This window comes from Salvelinus sp. IW2-2015, linkage group LG4q.1:29 (genome assembly GCF_002910315.2).
Source record: "Salvelinus sp. IW2-2015 linkage group LG4q.1:29, ASM291031v2, whole genome shotgun sequence".
NCBI lineage: Eukaryota > Metazoa > Chordata > Actinopteri > Salmoniformes > Salmonidae > Salvelinus > Salvelinus sp. IW2-2015.
Genome location: NC_036842.1, coordinates 28,401,673 through 28,406,042, shown reverse-complemented (window position 1 = coordinate 28,406,042; position 4,370 = coordinate 28,401,673). Strand labels below are relative to the sequence as shown.

The 4,370-nt window shown below is 42.1% G+C and overlaps 1 pseudogene; it reads left to right on the top strand.

Moving 5' to 3' along the window:
* Positions 1 to 809: 809 nt before the first annotated feature.
* The window catches only part of LOC111960878 (WD repeat domain phosphoinositide-interacting protein 4-like), an 11,775-nt pseudogene continuing 8,214 nt past the window's right edge, over positions 810 to 4,370 (top strand).

Below are 4,370 nucleotides of genomic sequence, written 5' to 3'. Positions count from 1 at the left end.
ACCTGCCTTACAACAGGCCTACAAGCCCTTAGTCTTTTGCAGACAGTCTGAGCACTGATGGAGGGATTGTGCGTTCCTAGTGTAACTCGGGCAGTTGTTGTTGCCATCCTGTACCTGTCCCGCAGGTGTGATGTTCGAATGTATCGATCCTGTGCAGGTGTTGTTACACGTGGTCTGCCACTGTGAGGAAAATCAGCTGTCCGTCCTGTCTCCCTGTAGCGCTGTCTTAGGCGTCTCACAGTACAGACATTGCAATTTATTGCCCTGGCCACATCTGCAGTCCTCATGCCTCCTTGCAGCATGCCTAAGGCACATTCACGCAGATGAGCAGGGACCCTGGGCATCTTTTATTTTGTGTTTTTCAGAGTCAGTAGAAAGGCCTCTTTAGTGTCCTAAGTTTTCATAACTGTGACCTTAATTGCCTAACGTCTGTAAGCTGTTAGTGTCTTAACGACCGTTCCACAGGTGCATGTTCATTAATTGTTTATGGATCATTGAACAAGCATGGGAAACAGTGTTTAAACCCTTTACAATGAAGATCTGTTAAGTTATTTTGATTTTTACGAATTATCTTTGAAAGACAGGGTCCTGAAAAGGGGATGTTTCTTTTTTTTGCTGAGTTTAAATATATATATACACTTCTTTTTCTCTTCAGATTTTTCAGGGGCACCCTCCGCACCCGTAATAACCGCGGCTATGTTTACACACACACATATATATATATATACACACACACACACATTCACCAAATGTGCTTTGTAACAATATTAACATTGTTGGGCTTTCCTTCAGCACGCTAGATGGCAGCATGACTTGTTTGTGGTCTGGAGGTGCCGAAGAAGAGGTCAGAAAGCAGAAACACGCGGCGACGTCATTTGTAGGAAAAATAACAACAACAAAATATTTCGTTACTGTGTAGTTAGCTTTGTTGTTGAGATATTTTAGCCATCTCAAGACCGATTACTCGTTTAACTCAACTCGTTTTCTGTCGCTTCATGGTAAGCTTTGAAACAATTCATGCGGTTCCAGGAATATGTTACAGCTTTTACGATAACTGCAGCAGTACATTATAGCTACGCCAGCTATGCTGTATACTGTGACTAGATAGCAACATTAGCTAGCTAATTGTCGGTAGCTTGAGTTAGTCACTGCCTGGCGTTTGTTTACCAGGATGGCTAACCTATTTTCTCTTGAAAACCTTTTAGGTTGTTGTGTCCCTTGTAAATCGTTGTCAATCAGGATGCCTCGCCCTGTCCATAAGGCAGAACCAAACCTATATTTTCTTCTGATTTGTAGCTAACTAAGTTAGCTTATAACATCTGCCTTACGTCACTCCTCCAGCATGGCCCAACCGAGAGGAGTCAACAGCCTGCAGTTCGACCAGAGTAAGACAATAATACTCTGTGAAGCCAGACGTAAATATATAGGAGAGGACATCACGTTTATCAGTCTTGTTTCAAACAGTGTCAATTTACACCCTTCCCCCTCTATCGGTCTCTACCTGTTGATAATACGTTTACTGGAGACAGGAGATCAAGTGGAGACATAGGACGAGGTGGATAATTTTATAATAAGGCCGTTTTATTCAAGTGTAAAGATATCAGGCAAAAACGTGCACGGCCCCTTTCTGTCAGATTCTTATGAAATCGTCGGAGAAGAGACCGCTCTAAACAGTACATTCAAATTATATAGGCAACTAGCAAAGTAGGTGGTCTTGTCGTCTGGCCTTCCTCTTGGTCAATCTTGGTCGTGAGTGGTCCTGTTCGGACCAGGTGTCGACGTTCCATTGGCTCTTGACATAGTTCTTTGTCTTGAGTCACACCCTTGGAAAGAATGTGTATGTCTAAATGATGTTTCAGGGGCCTGTCCTGAGTGGGGTGTGTGTGTGTCTGAGGTTAGTATCTAATGAGATCGGCATGTGCCTAAGGACAAAGAGAGGGTGGGTTCATTTTGTACAAAGGATAGCCTATGTTGGAATGTTGTTATACTAGTCTCCAGTATCTATTTCAATTTCTTACATACCTCAGGTTGTTTCTGTTGTGCGATGGAGACAGGTGTTCGGATATACAATGTGGAGCCTCTTATGGAGAAGGGACACCTTGGTGAGTGGAATTCCATGTGGCTCAGTTGGTAGAGCATGGTGCTTGCAACACCAGGGTTGTGGCTTTGATTCCCACGGGACCAGTATGAACATGTATGCACTGACTACTTACTGTGAATCGCTCTGAATTAGAGCGTCTGCTAAATTACTAAAATGTAAATGTATTTCAGACCTGTGGTATCAGCCGTCTGTGTGTGTGTTCGTATTCTGTGTGTTTATACTGTATTTGTGTGTGTCAGACCATGAGCAGGTGGGAAGTGTGGCCCAGTGTTCCATGCTGCATCGCTCCAACCTGCTGGCTGTAGTAGGAGGTGGAATCAACCCCAAGTTCTCGGAGATCTCTGGTGAGCGGACCACATATTTTAAAATTACTTGATAGACTTTAAAGGTAGAGTCAGTTGTGCACAATATCGGGAACATTTTAAAAACAACTAAGAACGTTGAAGCGAGGGACTTAACCTAAAGTTGGGGTGAATTCATTACTCTGATTCTGTTGGAAAACGTTTTGCGACAGAAACCGTTTACTTAAAACGTAAGAAAACGAGAGTTTCTATTGGACGAAGTCAGGTAGATCTCTCTCCATTTCGTTCCATTTGCTCTGGAGTGTATTCATTATGGAAAACGTTTACCGTTTAAGAACTAAACAGAGCAAAACAAGTTTCTATTGGACAAATTCAGGTAGGTCCCTCTGTTTCGTTCCATTTACTTCCGCTTAAGAAACATTATGCAACAGAATCGGCGTAATGAATATGCCTGTTTGATTCTTTTTGCTTCCCTTAGCTATCATGTTGTAGCAGTGTGAAGCACCCCCATGCTCATATACTCTCTGTATGACTGTGTGATAGCAAAGTCCTGCATCACTCATCTCAATGTCTGTGGTGCTGCTTGTGACAATGTCATATTGCTGAGTCTGTTTCAATTGTGGCAGTGCCCACCTGCTCACAATCTAAGTGGTTTTCAAGAGAAAATAGGTGACTTGAACTGATTGTTTTTAGTATTTATATAAATGGTTCATATTGATATAGAAATGTGATAATGATTTTCGTCATGTATTGATTTAATTTAATTCATAAACTGATGTATAGTTTCAAATCCTAGTGTTGGTCTGGGATGATGCTCGGGAGGGAAGGGACCCCAAGGACAAGTTGGTGCTGGAGTTTACCTTCACCAAGCCTGTTCTGGCAGTACACATGAGACACGACAAGTGAGTGACTATCTGAACATTTTCCGGAACAAACCCCAACTCCACATAGAGCTCCCTATAGTGTGTTATTTGAAGATGTTTAACCAACCCTTCTCTCCCTCTGATTTCTCTCTCTCCACCCTCTCCTCGCTTACTCTCTCAGGATCATCATTGTGTTAAAGAACAGYATCTATGTCTACAGTTTCCCTGACAACCCTGTGAAACTGTTTGAGTTTGACACCAGAGACAACCCTAAAGGTACAACGCACACGTTTGTTTTACAAAATTATATTTTCCGTAACACCTGGCCTTAACTAAACCTAACCCTAAAACTAAACCTAAACTTAACCCCTGAGCCTAAAATAGCCTTTTCCTTGTAGAGACCAGCGAAATGTCCCACTTGTCCTTGTTTTACTATCCTTGTGGGACTTCTGGTCCCCACAAGGATAGTTAAGCAAAAAAAACACACTGGATATGTTTATATCTGATAGATGTGTGTATTCCTCTCTCTCTCTCTCTCTCTCTCTCTCTCTCCCGGTCTCTCTCTCTCCCGGTCTCTCTCCTCTCTCTCTCTCTCCCCGTCTCTCTCTCTCTTGGTCTCTCTCTCTCTCTCTCACTCCTCTCCTCTCACTCTTCATCACTTCACAACACACACCCACACAACACACACACACACACACACACACACACACAACCACACACAACGACACACACACACACACAACACACACACACACACACACACAGGACTGTGTGAACCTATGTCCCAGTCTGGAGAAACAGCTGCTGGTCTTCCCTGGACATAAGTGTGGAAGTCTGCAGCTTGTGGTAATTCATCTATTTCATTTAATAGTTTATTCCATGGTACTTACTAACTATGTTGGTTTATAAGCTGTTCATAAGCTGGTCAAATAAAAAAATGATCAAATACATTAAATCATAACTGTAGAGACAAACTCAAACATAATTACAAATCATTTGTAGACTGCAATTAACTGCAAGAAGCCAAAACAGATATAATATAGGAATAAAACGTAATAATTTCAAACAGGCGATTATCATTAAATATTATGAGAAAAATCGCAC